Source organism: Pteropus medius, unplaced genomic scaffold, assembly GCF_902729225.1.
Source record: "Pteropus medius unplaced genomic scaffold, Ma_sr-lr_union100, whole genome shotgun sequence".
Classification (NCBI taxonomy): Eukaryota; Metazoa; Chordata; class Mammalia; order Chiroptera; family Pteropodidae; genus Pteropus; species Pteropus medius.
In genome coordinates this window covers 25,089,967-25,107,535 of record NW_024354500.1, presented here as the reverse complement: position 1 = coordinate 25,107,535, position 17,569 = coordinate 25,089,967, and the positions used below count along the sequence as shown (strand labels likewise).

At 33.2% G+C, this 17,569-nt stretch overlaps 1 pseudogene; it reads left to right on the top strand.

The window, feature by feature from the left end:
- The first annotated feature begins 4,031 nt into the window (after positions 1-4,031).
- Positions 4,032-4,147, top strand: LOC120595208 (uncharacterized; annotated as a pseudogene).
- Positions 4,148-17,569: the final 13,422 nt, after the last annotated feature.

Here is a 17,569-nt window from a genome sequence, read left to right as displayed (position 1 = left end):
CATACAACTACCAGGCAAATGTCTACATCCAGTAGAGAAAAATAGCTCTTCTCAGGAGAGGGAAATATTTTCTTACTTTTTAAAAGAGTCAATTAAGCATACAAATTGAGTTTTCCAAAGAAATAATAGAAGTAGGCTTTCTCAAAGTACTGACATTATCTTACTAAAAATTCACTAAAATTTTAGTACTAATATATACTTGTAAGATTAAAAAAAAACAAAAAACAACTATATTCTAATGAAATATACCATTACTAATAAGGGAGAATTTCTCAGTTTTCATTCTTATTAAGTCACATGAAAGCCTCAGTGAGGAAGTATTTAACTGGATACTACTTCATGTTTCAACAACATTAATTGGTCAATAATGTTAATAAATTTTTATTAAACATTAATTGGTCAATAAAGTTAATAAATTTTCAAAGCATTGATAAGTAAATTGGTCATGGTAGGCTAAGTTATGCTGTTTGAATAAATATCTCTAAATCTCAGGAGGCTTAGAGTAAGAAAGGCTATTGCTTGCTTATGAGAAAAGTCCATCAAAGATCCACCAGGGCTGTACTCCTCCATTGTTGTCCTCACTCTGGATCTAGATTGGAACATCATCAATAATCATATTAGCAAAAGAAGTGGGCTCTGCAAAGTTTTATACCAGCATTTAATATCTTCTTTTAAAGAGATACTTCATTTCTAGCCAAATTCATCAGCCAAAAACATTGATGCTTTACCATGCAAACAGAAATACAATCATACCAGGTGCCTAGAAAGAGGAAAACTGAAATATTTGGCTAAAAGAACTAATGAGAACCGCTACATAAAATGAGGTTAATATCTATACCTGTATTTATAATCTATATCTATTCCTATGTCTATTTATTTGTGAGTCTGAAAAAAATACACTTTAAAATTCTCATCTTTGTATATATACATAGCTGAGAATGTATAAACATGCTACATCTGTGATAAAATAATATAAATCTAAAATTTTCATAAATGATACTATTTTTTTCTGAAACAGTGTCCATTTCAATAATGTTCTCACATTTATAAAATATTGTACTTGGAGTTTTCAAATAATTAATAAATTCAGAAATATACTTTTAATAAAATAGTAAGATATTGTTTCATGAGTAAAGGAGGAATAAACAGAGAAAAAATACAGTGAAGGAGAGATGGTAAAAGCAAAACATAATTAAATTATAGTAAGTGCCTTGCCTAAGGGATTTATCCAAAATTGGATTTCAAGCTATTATAGTCTAAATCAAATTTAGCTTTACTTAGCTCAAAGATTTTTTTTTTCTCTTTTAGACTGTATTTTAGGTTCCAGAATTTGTACAAAATTTAGAATCAAAGAAAAAGCCCTGGTCACTATCAATATTTTTATATTCAGCTCTTTGGATGTTTCAAAGTTATTATTCTAAAAGCACATTTATGTTAAATTTAAATATCTTAAATTAATGGGTGTTAATTATGTATAAAAATTTAAAAGAAATTTGGAAATCATTATTTTCTTGATATAAGTGTACACTTAACATCTTTTTGCTTTAATTTACCCAATTATCATCAACCTTTTTTGTGGTAATAGACCTTTTCTTTTTGACCATGCTGATCTTCTTCTCTGTGGCTCACATGAGGCTATGCTATTACTGTTTTTAAAGTTAGGCCACCAATATTTCCATATTTACTAACATCTCATGTACTTGTCTTTCTCTTACAAAGAGAATGCCCCGATTCGCTTACCTATTACCCTATATGCTGTTTCCCTTCAGCTTTAACGGAACTTGTACTCACTGCTTTTATTTTTTAATTTTCCATTTACTCCTCAATCCATGACAACTTTCATCTGTAATTCCAAGTTTAAATTGCTCTAGTAAAAGAACCAAATCTAATAATTATAAAAGTCAGACTCTTCTAAATTCCTTCTTTTTGAGATTTTATCAAATAGATCAATCTCTCCTTAAATTTCAATTTTCTGCTATTCCAATATTTTACTACTTTTTCTTTCACTGTTTCAAGTTCAATCATCCACTTCTTAAATGTTGTTGTCTCATTGGACTCTAGACTCTGTTTTCTTCTTTTCCTCTTCTATAAGTTCTTGTAAGTAACATCAGCTCCAAATAAATGTCATTTATAACCAACATGACAGTGATTCCAAACCTGTGTTTCTAGAGCATACTGCTCTCATTGAATTAAAATTAAACTTATATGTTTAGATGTCACTTAGTTATCTCCACATGGATAGTCTACAGATATTTCAAAAAGAACCTATATAACACCAAACTACTTATCCTACATTTCCCAACCTAATTCTATCTATTCAATAGGCTGTATTAAGTGATTTTTACTTATTTCATCAGTCAAGTCCTTTGAGACTGTTTGACATATTTCTCAAACCTTTTCCCAACTTTGCCATATTTACTACTAAATACCCTCTTTCGAGGAGCACATTAAACTTTTAAACTTTTTTCCAGTTTTCTGTTCCTCTATTCTAATTTTCATCATCTTCAAAAAGTTTTCTGATGTCTTCTCTTTCATGAGAAATCAGCATTATATTACTCCCAGTACCCTAGACTGTAAATTCAGTGCACTAGATTAAATGATTTGTAATCAACAGAAGGACCAAGGCTAGAACATAGATTCCCTAAATTCTAATTTCATGCAACTTTACCTTATAAAATAAAATAGATACATTTAAGCTAAATATTTCATCAATTATTTACCTTCAAGAGACAACATTATCTGTCACATAATACTGCAAACTCATTCCTAGGCATAATTATTTTTTTCCCAGATCCTTCTCATCCTCTTATTTTTTCTACATAGGAATTTAACTGGGTGAATATAAAGAACATCTATATCTGTCTGGGAAAAAGACTGAGATCCTAGACACTTAATCTTATTCATGTACTGCATACCTCAGCATAGTGTGTGTGTGTGTGTGTGTGTGTGTGTATGTGTATATATATATATATATAATCACCATAGTATTCTCCTGTATAGCACCCAAGAGGTAAGACTGCTGAGATGGGACACAGATGAAGTAGATACTAGTGGTTAAATGGCAATTTGTGAGACATTTATTAGAGAAGCTAGTAATAAGGAAGACAAAATAATCATAGCCAAGAAAAAAATGAAAATATAACGATCAGGAAAGCAGAGCTAATTATTAGACATGAGATAGCACCTGAATTTAGATACCAAGAGGTTAGACAAGAGGAGATAATAGAACAAATTTGAGGTAGAATATGAAAAGAATAGAGATATGGTTTGTATTAAGGACAAGGATGATTCAAGAATATTGAAAGATCACTTAGTTTCTTTAATTGTGAAAAAAAAGAAAAGCCCAGATATAATCCTCCCTAATTTTTCTTCCAGATCTATTTCTATCTGCATTTATTGATATTACTAAAAGTTTTAGTAGAAAATATAGTTGTGAGCATATAAACAAAATTTCATATCTTCCTTTCATAAGTTGAGAAGCACAGCTAATTCTATTAAATCAGAAGAAAATATTTAAAATAATCAAGTATAATATAAGAGCATTTGTTGGAAAAAAGCACTAACTATATCAGTGATACTCAGGTAGAAGTGATTGTGTTCCCCCAGGGAACATTTACCATTGTCTAGAATCCTTTTTGATTGTTACAACTTGGAGAATAAAAACTAGGGATGCTTCTAAAAATTTTACAATGTGCAAAAAGTCCCACATGACAAAGAATTATTTGACTGAAAATATCAATAGTTCTGAGGTTGAGAAATCCTAAACTGTATGACTATGGGCAATTCATTTAACTTTAACCTAAAATGAATATTTAATACCTTTCTTATGGGTTTGTGGGTGTTAAAGGAGATAAGAAATATAATAAACTAATGATAGTAACTCACACAGGTTATATTCTCTGATATTTACTGCAACTATGTTGAAAATCAATAAACAAAGACAGGACGTGGTTCCATAGTGTAGTGGTTAGCACATCTGCTTTATATGCAGAAGGTCCCGGGTTTGTGCCCCAGTGGAACCCCAGTCTATGGTCTATGGCCATGCCACCCTGAACAAGCCTGATGACTGATCTCAGAAGCTAAGCAGAGTTGGGCCTGGTTAGTACTTGGATGGGAGACCACGTAGGAAGATCAGGTTCTGTAGGCATAAATAAATATGTAAATAAAAGATAACAACAAATTTCAATTAAAAATACACTTGTAATTAACAGGTGAATCCTTTAGAATACAATGTAAATGAGGATAGTAAAATATGAAAACTTGTGGGATATTAAGTTTATAATCAGGTATATATTTATGTCGTAAAATATAATAACCTCAACCCAAATCAAGTTAAATCCAATGCAAGAAGTTTAAAAAGGAAATTCTGTAGAAGTCTACATAATTAAACAATAAAAATAAACACAGTCATTAATGAATAGAAGGGTTTAAAAAGAGTCACATTTTAAAATATGTAAGTACTGTTATGTATAGTGACCTGGACATGACCCACAAAAACATTTAACGATCTTAAAAATTCAGTTACAAAAGACAGAGACAGGACAAATAAGTGATATTCATCTAGAAGACATATTTTCTTAATAAGTAATAACATCTTTCCATTAAAAAAAGTGTCACTTTTAATTTTTAACAGTTATACATTCTAATATATATTTTATATTTATATTATATTGGGCAAAAATTATAGGCTACTATTCTATATCCATAATGATAATGTAGTTTTCCATGATTTAAATCGAAACATTCTTAATATTTTATTGTTAAACTTTACATATCTGCTTTAATATAGAGATAACTTTATTATGCTGAGATAGCATCTTTATATTCCTCATTAGCATTTCCAAATGATGTACTGTGGAATCTTATCATCACGATTACTCAGTTTTAAAATTTGATAATAATCTCTATCTAGTAATTTTGCTTAAGAATTAAATGAGTTAATATATATAAGAAATTTAGAACAGTGCCTGGCATATATTAAACATTGAATAAATGTTTAACATAATCCAAGTGTCATTGTCTCTATTGATTTTATTGCAATATTTAAAAATATTAAATCATTCTATCTTTGAATTAATTTTATTCATTATGATACATTTTAATGTGCAATTGAATTTATTTATAATTTTACATTTATAATTGTGTTTGATTTTGCCACATTCATAGTTTGGTTTCCAAACTAGATAGCTCAGGAACATAAATTAGGAGACTTCTATATTTTATATGCTCTAGATCAAATTATATGTATGGGAAGTGGCTGTTACTAAGCTTGAAATAACTCATGTGAAATTCTCTTGTCTTATGTTCTTTTTTTTGTTGTTGGATATAATGCTTTAAACTTTTTAATTGTCCTTCATTTTGATATTCCATTCAAATTATTTTTTCATTATTACAACTTTATTAACTTGTATTTTTCCTGAGTATTGAACATTTTTGGAGATTTTCAAGTATCTAATATTGTTTAACTTTTTTATACACTAAAGGGGTTCACTGATCACCAAGTACAAAATGACAAAATATCTACACTACAATCTGCCATTATAAAATTCCAATATCTGTGTATGGGAAAAAATTCTAAACACTTCTAGGAAACAACATGTTAAATAATTGAAACTAAGAATAACAAACGACTTTGAAACATAGCACTTTTATCAATATTATGAGGTAAATATTTCCCAAACTGAGTGTAATCAAGTGTGAGGATAAGGATGTACTTAGATGTCAAAGGTTTAAAAAGAAACTGACCTCTCATACATCAATTTTTTTGGTTGCTAATGGAGAAATGCCAAGAAAAGAAATCATATAGATATCCAGTCCATCTGACCTCTAAGAGGTTAAAAATCAAACAAAGAAGCATTGGTAGGTTATCAGGTAGTTTAATATTGCAAAATTTTGAGTGATTCTAGACTCTAGACCCATTCTAGCATGATAAGGATGATGTCGAGGACAAAACAAAATAAAAAGCACTTATTCTATTAGAAAGGTTAAGATATTAAAATATTAAATATTAAAATAACTAGAAACTAATGTGGTAAAATAGGAAGGACAATCTATAGGAAAGGAAGGAAAAAATTCAAAAAGAAAGATGGAAAGAAGTCAGGAGCTCAGAAATGGGGCTCAATTTCTGAGTTTCCTAACGATATGAGTAAAAATACATCACAATCAATGAAAAAGTTGTTATTCAACAATATTATTGGTACATTCTTAATGAAGGTTATATTAGAGCCTTACATTTTATCATACACCAAAATCCAAGAATTTAAAACCAAGTGTAAACTAAAAGAAACAAATCAAAACGGAACAGATCTGGAATATTTTTTTGTTTTTGTTTTTTTTTTTAATATGAATGAACTTTTAAGTATAAAAAACAATGGAAGGTATCACAATGAAATTCCTAATAGGTCAGACTAATATATATTTTTAAATGGCATACAAACCATTAAAAAATGCCAAATAGATGGAATTGATAGAGAGAGGCTCTGTTGCATCAAAAGAAAAATATATTAGGTTTAATTAAGAAAACTATAATTTATTGAATCAGCACATTGGGTAAAATAAAAAAAAGATACAGATCAAAGCATTCTATGGAAAGACAAACACAACAGGCAGAACTATAAAATACTTATATACTTGCAACCAGAAAGCTAGTTTGAGGCCAGAGTATTCAACGAATTGACATTAAATTTTTAGGAAAGCTGAATTACTCAGGCAGCAATCTATGTGGCCCTAAAAAAGTAGCTTTACCTTATGATGATACTATAAAAAAAATCCATGAATCATGCATAATGGCTAATTTCAACTTTAATTATAGGTAGGTAAAAACATGTAATTTAAATTCACCTCTGTGAAAAGTCCAAAAATTCAGAGTAAAAATAATGCTCTAGACCAAGATAAGAATAGGAGGAAAACAATCTAATTTTATCTAATAGGGTTAAACAAGCCCTTCTATGAGGGTACATGAAGCTACAAGCACATCTTGTGTTTCTCCTGTTGGTTTTGTAATAACCAAAGACAATAAATTAAGTAGCTTTAAATCCACACTGCCCCATCTATTTCACCTAATAACACCCAGAACTTACAAATAGCATTGTCCATTCTCCAAGAGGATATGATTGTTCTCAACACCTCTTGCTATTGCAGCGAAGTGAGTAATGGGGTAGACTAAGGTTAAATAAAATTAAAAAACATAGAAAATTATGTAAAGATATGCAATAAACATGACAAACAATACATGCATGTGTGTAATTAAAAACCAAACAGAACCTTCCAAAAAACGAGCAGACAACAAAAGTTATGAACACTCACAGGAAATAATACAATTAGTCAGTAGATATAAATACAGATTCAAAGTCACACACTTTAAAATAGTAATGAGAGATCCTTTGGAATGGGGTTGGAGGGCTCTTTCTTCTTATTTTCTAACTATCAAATTGTCAAGGTTTTATATAAAAATATATCACAATAGAACAAGATGGGATGGGGATCATATGGATGTATAACACACACTTTTTGGTTGTGAGCTCTCCAGATCCTAGTTTATTCATCATTTCACCAAGATTGAGTAAGCTATTGTGTGAACAGTACTTACACAATAAGCTAATTAAAAGTACAGCATTCATGGGAGTTCCAGTCAAAATGGCAGGGTAGGTAAACACTGTGCTTGCCTCCTCCCATGATTGCATTAAAATAACAGCTAAATTATAGAACAATCAACCTGGAGGACCTGAAGACTGGCTAAACATAATTCCTATTTATATAAAGAAGAGGCACATCAAAACTGGTAGAAGGGGCGGAGACATGAAATAGGCTGGCCTTGCCCCTGCGTGTGGTGGATGAGAATTGGGAGGAATATTTCAGCTGCAGAGCTCTCTGTGGAGTGAAAGGTCCCAAAACCACACTGGGGATCCCTGACCCAGGGTTCCAGTGCTGGGAGGAGTCCCCACAAAATCTGGTTGTAAAAATCAGTGGGAAAAGAAAAAGAAAAAAAAAAATCAGCGGGAACTCTGAAGTCTAGAGGAGATGAAAGGCTACTGGAAACTCAGACATCTTCTTAAAGGACCTGCACACAGACCGACTCTCTCTCAGGCACTAACCCTGGCCTCTGGTGGAGGGACAGCAGCTCGGAAGGTGCCAGAGACATACTGAGAAGAAATGAGTTGTGCGTCTTCAGGGTAAGAGATAGAAGGATAGCCGCTATTATCTCTGTGTGGAGCCCTCCTCCTGTTCAGCCTGTAGGCAGGTGCCATCATGCCTGTGTTTGAGCCCTCCCCCTACATGGCCAAATCTGAATCTGCATTGGTCTGGTGAAATCCTTTCACTCCACCCCAGGGACTCCCTGGGACCCATTCCCACCCAACTTGAGAATCGCTGGAGAAATATTACTGGCTAAGCAGCTATCCCTGCCCAGCTATCTTGGCAGGAGACTTTTTAGCAATGATTAGAAGGCCTTGGTTCATGTACAACTGGAGACATTTTGAGTGGCAGGCAACTAGTCCTGCCTAAGTTGCAGTTTCTTGAACCAATCTTGGGGATCTGTGATTTCCCAGGAGGATGGCAGCTGTCCATGGTGTGATGTGAGACTTTGTGAACAGTGATAAACTCAGCACTGGTACAAAATCTGGGTCTGCACTAACCCGGGGAGCAGCACCCACTCTACCCTGGTGACTTCTTGGAACCTTGCTTCATTCACTTCCATACCACCTGCAACTCCTTCAGCTGCCTGATATTGCAGGCAATTGGTAGGCATCTTTAGACCTTGGAATACCCTGGACCTTTTGCTAAGTTTCTCCAGGCCTAGTTCTGGTGGCAGCCAGCTTCAGTTAACTGCATGGCATCTCCCCCATGCCTTCAGGTCCAGCACAGGTAGCAATCAACTGCAGATCACTTTGTAGCTCCTATCAGGTAGCCCCAGGCAGTCACAGGCAGCAGCTGACCTTGGCCTGTATAGGGATCCTTCTCAAGGGGCCTTAGAACCAACACATCCAAAGGCTGATATCCAATCTTAATAGATCACCACTCAATTAACCCCACGAGCAGCATACTTTAAGGGTGGTCTCAACAGGCAAAGGAATTTGCTGGAGTGAATTCCACTCCATAGGGCCAGCCCCCACACAGCAGATCATATTCTGTGGGTGTGACCAATCCTCACAGCCAGTCAGCCTGAAAGTCAATCCCACCCAATGATGTGCCAACAGCAATAAAGGCTTAACTACAACAGGAGAACTCACACAATCCACATTAGGAATAATCCTGGAGCACCCAGTGCAGGTAATCAGGGAGACTGTGCTACATGGCCACAAAGGACATCTACTACATAAGGCCACCCAGTCAAGGCTGGGAGATGTAGCAAATCTACCTGATACATAGAAGAAAATGCAGAGAGGCAGCCAAAATGAGAAATCAAAGAAACATGTCCCAAATGAAAGAACAGGGAAAACTCCAGAAAAATAACTAAATGTAATGGAGGCAAGCAACCTTCCAGATGGAGAGTTCAAAACACTGATTATAAGTATGCTCAATTTAAGGGAAGGATAGAGATCTCAGTGAGAACTTCGACAAAGAGATGGTAAGCATAAAAAGGATATAAAAACCATAAAAAAGAACCAGTCAGAAATGAAGAATACGATAACTGAAGTGAAGAATACACTAGAAGGAATCAACAGTGAATTAGATGAAGAAGAGAACTGAATTAGCAATTTAAAAGAAAAGATAGCAGAAAGCACCCAATAATAATAGCAAAAAGAAAAAAAAAGTGAGGAAAGTTTAAGGGACCTCTGGGACACCATCAAGTGTAACAACATTTGCATCATGGGGGTACCAGAAGGAGAAGAGAGAGGGCAAGGAATTGGAAATCTATATGAGGAAATAATGATGAAAACTTCCCTGACCTGGTGAAGGAAATAAATATTCAAGTCCAAGAAGCAAAGAGAGTCCCAAACAAGATGAACCTGAAGAGGCCCACACCAAGACACATTATCATTAAAATGCCAAAGGTTAAAGACAGAGAGAATCCTAAAAGCAGAAAGAGAAAGGCAGCTAGTTACCTATAAGGGAGCTCTCATGAGAATGTGAGCTGATTTCTCAACAGAAACTTTGCAGGCCAGAAGGGATTGGCATAAAATATTCAAAGGGATGAAAAGCAAGGACCTACAACCAAGACTACCCTACCCTGCAAAGCTATCAATCAGAATTGAAGGTGAGATCAAGAGCTTCCCAGAAAAGCTAAAGGAATTCATCATCACAACCCTATATTACAAGAAATGTTAGAGGGACTTCTTTAAGAAAAAGGAAACAAATATAGATGATATAGATATAGAAATAGAGATAGAAGATAAAATGATAATAACTATGTAGCTATCAATAATCACTTTAAATGTAACCGAATTAAATATTTCAATCAAAAGATATAGAGTAGCTGAATGGATAAGAAAACAAGATTCATACATATGCTGTCTATAAAAGATCCAATCTAGGTAGAAACACAAGCACAGTCTGAAAGTCTTTGTAGGGTTCCCTTATTTACATAATAAAATTTGGTTTTCTTCTGTTAATCTGTCTTATGACAATTTAATTAATAGACCAGGCAGAAAAACCTAGAAGGGTAGAGAAAAAAATTTTCCTCCCCTATACTATCATTCTAAGAAGGCTAAAATAACAGGTCTTTAATTATTAAAATAAAACAAATCTCATTAAATTTATAGACAGAAACTAAATTTGTCATAAATATATTTTTTGCTTTAAAAGTATAGAAAAGGACTCATTACCTTAAAACTGTACTTCATAATACGGCCCGCTAGGTTGTAGAGAGAGGAAAAGATTATAATATTTATCATACATGCTTATCATATTTGTTTCTTCAAATTACTTTTATGTGACACAACTCACTCCTCTTTTTCAGTGTCTTCTGTCCCTATTTATGGGGACCAACTCCCACTAAGTCTTCTAGCTAGATTCATAATTGTTGAAAACTCAGTTTGCTACTCTGGCCATCATGTTTATCCCATTTATTCAGCTGAAAGAAATCACTTATTTTGCATGTTGTAATTGGAGCTATATCTATGTATATAGGTAGAGATATATAGATTAGATAAATAATCTTTCAGACAGTCCCTGCCTATGTTTTTCCATGACCTTCTTCCCACTGAATGAGAGCTGAATATACTACCACAAAATATTCCTCTTTGGCATAAGAATCATGTTAGGCTGATTATTTTTAAGAAACAGCAGACACAGGGAAATCTCTAAAAACTGAGAAGTTACCCTTTTATAAGAGATATTTACATTTGTAAGGGTAATCTCCATTTGTAAGAAGTAGAGGAAGAGAAAAATGACCAGGTCTCCAGAGATTCTATTCAATGAAGATGGCTATGACAAATCTGCATAGCAAAGACACCCTTCTTACTAGCTTTTTCTGGTAACCACGCCTCCTACCATTTTTCTTTCCTCTTTAGCTGAAGATGGTATTTAAAGGTGACAGCTTGGACCATTTGGGAGTTACTCAGTGTTCCTGGGTGTATTCCAAGCATGCAGGAGAAATGCATGCTGTTAACCTTTTTTTTCTCCTATTAATCTGTCTTTCATTATAGTGGGGTTCTCAACCAAGAACCTAGAAGGACAGAGAGAAAATTATTTTTCCTCCAATATACCACACATTAGATTATAATTTATCTAAGGGTGAGGATTATTTCATATTCGATATATATTCTTCATAGCACCCAGTTATTTCACATATACTTTTCTTATAAATTATTGAGTAAATAGATAAATGAACTAAGAAAAAATGGTATTGTAATGGTATTACAAGCAACCTCTAGTTCTATTCCATGACTATTTTAGCATGTTACATGCATGTTATATTCTGGGAATATCAAAAATAATAACACATGTCTCTGCCCTCAAGTAAATTAGAGAAGAACTCTCAAAATATCTTCTAAATTAGTGTCAAAAATGAGAACTCTCATATTTGAACATAGCCTTAATGGATTTATTGATTTTATTTTATTTTTTAGAAAACAAAGTGAAATGAATTGGTTTATTTCAGTTTGAGACATATGTAAATGAACCTTCCCAAATAGGATTAAAAATAGTAGCAGCTATAACAGAATTTAGGTACTGCCTATGTAGCAATCTGACATTATTTTACAGATTATCTAAGATGCTGGAGAGTTAGTATAAAATCTCATCTAATATTGAAACTTTATTTTTAACTGTGGTCTGTCCCTTTCCCTCCTTGTTCAACATTCCAGTTAAGTTTTAACCCTGTGCCCACGGCCTGGCAGGAAAAATAATGTCTTAAGCCTGCAATTTAGAACTGGTCATTTAAAATACAAAGGCTAACTGACATGTTTGTGTAAGCCTTTGTTTTGCAGGACCTGGACAGGGATCATTAACCATGAAGAAATAAAAAAGTCTGTGACCACCTTGAAACCAATGACTATGTGGCAGACATCATGGGACCAGGAACCACATCTTAATTCCTGAACCCCTTCTCACTTTTTGATGGCTTATATACTCTTGTCACAGAAAGCCTTCAGAGAGCATGTTTTTTCTTTATGCTCTCTTATGCACAAGTCTCTCTCTCTCTCCCTCCCTCTCTCTAATAAACTATCTGCTCAAATTTATTCTGAGTTCAGTGTTCATTTCTATGACATTGAGACTCAAGAACTTTTTTCTTTTTTGAGTTTGCTAACACTGGGAGTTGCAAAAGGACTTAAGAAGCTTGAATGGATATAGTATGCATATTATCTGACCTGAAAAGGATGAAATTCACTGTTGAATGTTAAAAAAAAAAAGAGAAAGAAAAAAAGAGAGAGAGAAGAAAATAAGATTTCAGAAAGAAAGTTGAGCTAAGAGAGAAAGCTCTAGGAGGTGAATATGTGTAAGAATTTTGTACAATTTATTGACTAAAGGGTTCTGAACCAGTACTGTGAGAAGGAAAACCAAGGAGGAGGAGAAAAGTTTTGAGAAGTGACTGCGTGTGTAATGAAATGAATCTCCCCTAATGTTCTTTAAGAGACACAATTAAGTGTTGCAATTCCTTTTTAATTATGTGGGAGCACTGGTCCATGCTTTAATAAATGCAAATCTCTGCAGAGACACGGTCATTTGGGCCTAGGGGATTCCTAAAGGTTACATGTATTTTACTTGTTTTTAAAATATCATTTATCTTGGTTTTACGCCCTTTTAGAAAGTTGAGAGTGTGAGTGAGAAACTGTTCTGCAGGTTTAGGGTACCGAAGATTGGGGTTCTGCAACTGGAAGAATATACGAGGAGCCATGGGCAGATGCAACATAGCTTTATTCAGGCATAGCAGGACACAGCAAGGCACAGCAGGCACAGTACCAGCTTCCTCTCAGCCTGCACAGGTGGGGCTGTTCTTATAACACGGTGCATAATAGTGGCTTAAGGCCAGGTATTATAATCAATCACAATCTACAGGTTGTATAGGATGCTATATGTAGGGTCACCTGGGACACTATAACTAAGGCTGCCCAGAAACCGCACAGCTTGCTGGAAAGGAGCCTGAGTATCCATTGTTTGTCCCCTCACCCAACAGAAACACTTTCACAATAAGAATTGGACATTAATAGTAAAAAATAAGAAGGTCAAGTTTGCAAAATGTTACTTAATCTGTAGTATTTAATTTTTCTTACTGATCAAGTCAACCTTACTGTCTCCTTCAGCTTGAGGAAATTTTAGGAAAGTTTCGTCTTCACTCTAAGTCTCCATTTTCTTAGAGCATTTACTTTAGAAACTTATAAGTGTAAATTCTTTTTTTTTTGCCCTTTTGGGATGTAAACATTTTAAAAATTCTCTTGCCGGTTTTACATTTTAGAATTATCTTTCTCAAGTATCTGGGAACCATCCCTTTGAAATGTAATCATCAAGTACGATAATGCCCTATGCCTGGGTATCTGTGAAAGTGTAAGGGCCTAACTTCAGTTGGTGTCTTGCTTCCACTTGCTCATTCCCTGGCCTACACCACTTTGATACATCATTTTACTCAGAAGCAATGCAACAGCATCCACAGATGGCGATTTTCCATGATGCATTCACATTAGCCTATTATGCAGGAAGGCAATACCTTTTTTCGGCGTACCTAAAATTTGAGTTCTTTTTTTTTTTTTTTTTTTGCCATGCACTGTGTATTCCTTGATGACTTTGAAAACTAAACTTTCTTTTTCTTCTTCTAGACTAGGATTCTAATTTAGGTATAATGGGATTTGAACCTCCCTCAAGCCTTTTAAAATATTCAAGGGAGGCATAAAAGAAATAGCAGAGAGACATTCACTTTTTATTACTCTGTATGATGAGGATATTGTACGGCACACATACTAATGTAAATTCCTCTAAAATATATAATTTCCACCCTTTTATTCTCTCATTGTTCCCTTTCCACAATCAATTTGGATTCCTGGGACTTTACACAACTGAACTAAATAGCTTTTCTGAAGCTGATGTACCTCGGTCTTTTGAATTCAGTAACTATAGACTAGATAGAAGCTATAAGTAATAAATTTCTCTTTGTGATTCTTCCTGACAATAAGAAAAAAAAATAAAAACATTAATTTAACTTCTCTGGTTGAACTTAAACCAAGGACTGAAAAGTAGATGTGTCTCATACTATTTACTTTACTCCTACTGCCCTGTAACCCTTACAATGAAATGAAATATTGGCAGGATCCTAAAGCTTATTTGAAAGAAGAGCTTTCATATTTAGGAAAAGTTACAAATCCATGGCATTAAAATTTAGAAATATATCTTTTCAATTTCTGCAGGGCTTATTTCTCTATATTTAATCTTGCTCTTCATAAAGCTATATTAGGGGAAGTATTTTAACTTTAGAATTTTGTCCTTTTTTTAATTCAAAAATACAGAATATGCAAAACTTAAATGGCAAGATTTCAGATTAAAAATATTATTACATACATCATTATTTTGAGAAATTCCCATAGGCCCTCCTCAACCACCATGCAGGTAAATATGGTACAGGCATGACGCGGCAATGATTTTGATGGGACATGTATGAGATGGAAGATGTAAATTATTTATGTTGACCATAGAGACAGCATAGTATAATTGAATTATGATAATACTAACTCCATCATGTGAACATATGCTAAGAAGCAACATGTTCAATTACTATTTGAATACATTATCTCATTCTGTCTCTAATAAAATATCCTAGTATCACAATTTCATAATGACTTGAAACTTTGATGTACTGCTGCCAGGAGCTACAGAAATTTTGAAAGTCACCCTCTAATTCTTTTGCCTGTGACAAAAAATCCTTTTGCTGATTATTAGAGTGAGTTAATCTTATAGTTATTCACACTATTTATGATAAAGCTTCCTCTTCAGAATCCTTAAAAACAAATTGACATCTCCTTGATGTGATATTCACTGATGAGACCAGAAATAATCAGAGGTAATGATTTATATGTCATTAATCTCACTGCTGGTTTTAAGGAAGCCTAGTAGAGTATGTCAATGTCTAAAAGCACATTTATACAATGCTGCAACACAATAGTCAACATTAGGAAAAAGTAACAGCTAAGTAAATAGAGAATTGTTCTTTATCCTAGGAGAAAGGATTGTTTTTAATACAATATCATGTAAATTAAGTAATGAATACAATCCATGTTCTATATCTTGCTACAATTTAAGTACTTAAAAAATGTGTTGACATGTAACTTACAAAAATACCGTGAAGCAGCCCATACATTTCAACTATCAAAAATCTTAAAAAAAATACTGATGACTTTTTTGACTAGTGATACAGAGAAATGTTCTATAAAAGTTGCATAGAGGCCTCTGAACTTTAGTAAATATTTAAAAATCTATTCTCATTTGGTATTATGAATTTATCCCTCTCTTTTATTGGCAAAAGGAAGGAGTAGTACAAATATCCTTAGGATGCTTGACCTTTTAAGCAGAGGTCAGCTGAAACATCATGTAGAGAATTGTTTAGTAGGTGCTCTGAGAAGACAAAATGTCCCTATTTCTTTGAGATTTCATTCACTAGTATTTCAATTTGGCAAAGCATGTCCATTTTTTTAATGTAATTGGGAGAAATTTAAGGACTTTATTGAATAAGTTTGAGTTCTCTGCTTATACAGAGACAGCACAATTACTGTCAGTGAAATGAAAGTCTCTACTCGGCTAGCAAACATAAATCAATTCCTGAAGTTTTCTGAAGCAAAAGAAAGTTCAATACCTTAAAGAGATGGAGGATACTCTTTATTCCAAATTTCTGGTCTCATATTTACTATTACCTTTTTATAAAAAACAAACAAGCAAAAACACTTAATTGCCTAAGAAATAAAAAGTTTTTGGTTAATTTTGTATTCCCGTGCTTGCACAGAATCTTCTTTCTTACAATTCTTTTGTTCTGTTATCTCTCTACTATTTCTGACACATTCTCGCATGCACACACACATATACAAGAACTATATATAAAATTGGAGACAAAGACCCAAGGGGTGGGTGCATGCATGTTTGTGTGTGTGTACATATATATATATACTACTAAAAAACACAAAATTTCTAAGTTTTAGCACTTGTCTTTCTCCAAATGCCATTTCTTGATATGCTTTACCATGGAGATTTCTTCACTTTCAGAGTCTTGAATTTTTTCTATGTTGATGACACTCTAGCCTGATCTGACACCATGCACAAATTCTCAATAATATATATATATATATATATATATATATATATATTTTTTTTTTTTTAGTAATGTGAATTTAAACTTTCAACACTTTTTTGACTCATCTTCCTTCAATCCTAAATTTCAAGTTATGTATAGTCTACATTTAAAATGTCTTGGACTTTATACCCCCTTTTTTACACTCTCACTCTGGGTACCTCCATGTATTATCTGGACATAGTCACTAGAATATATTCTAAGTATTTTACTGTTATCTTCCCTGACCTAAATTCTTACTAAATGCTGTGGCAAATACATCTTCTGAAACTGAGATTCTGATCATCTGCCTGTGATCAGAATTGTTTTTGGAGTCCCATTGCTTATGAAATTAATTACAAATTTCTCAATCTATTCTATTAAGATTCTGACCTACAACATGGTCATTTTTTGGGGGAAAATAACTACCTAATGCCTCAGTTCCCTTACTTCTAATATGGAAATAATACATTTTGTTAACATTTTGCTATGTATCTTTTATGTACATATGTTCATATGTGAATATGTTTTTTGCATTTCAAAGTAAGTTGAGATAATATCATGACATGCTATCTTTAAATACTCCACCATACATCTAAAAATCAGGATATTCTGCATATCAACTATACTATTATCATACATAAGAAAATTAATCATAAATCTTGAATATTAGCTAACATACTGGCTTTATTCAAAACTCTCAAATTGTTCTATTAATGTATAATTGATTTTGATTTTAGTTTATTTTCATTTTTAAAACCAAGATCAAAATTCTAGTTTAACAGAAATACAGAGTTTAGAAAAACTGAGTTAACAATTAGTAAATACATGTTAGATTTTTTTAATAAAGCAATTGATATTTTTTTTTAAGTGAGGCTCTTTTAG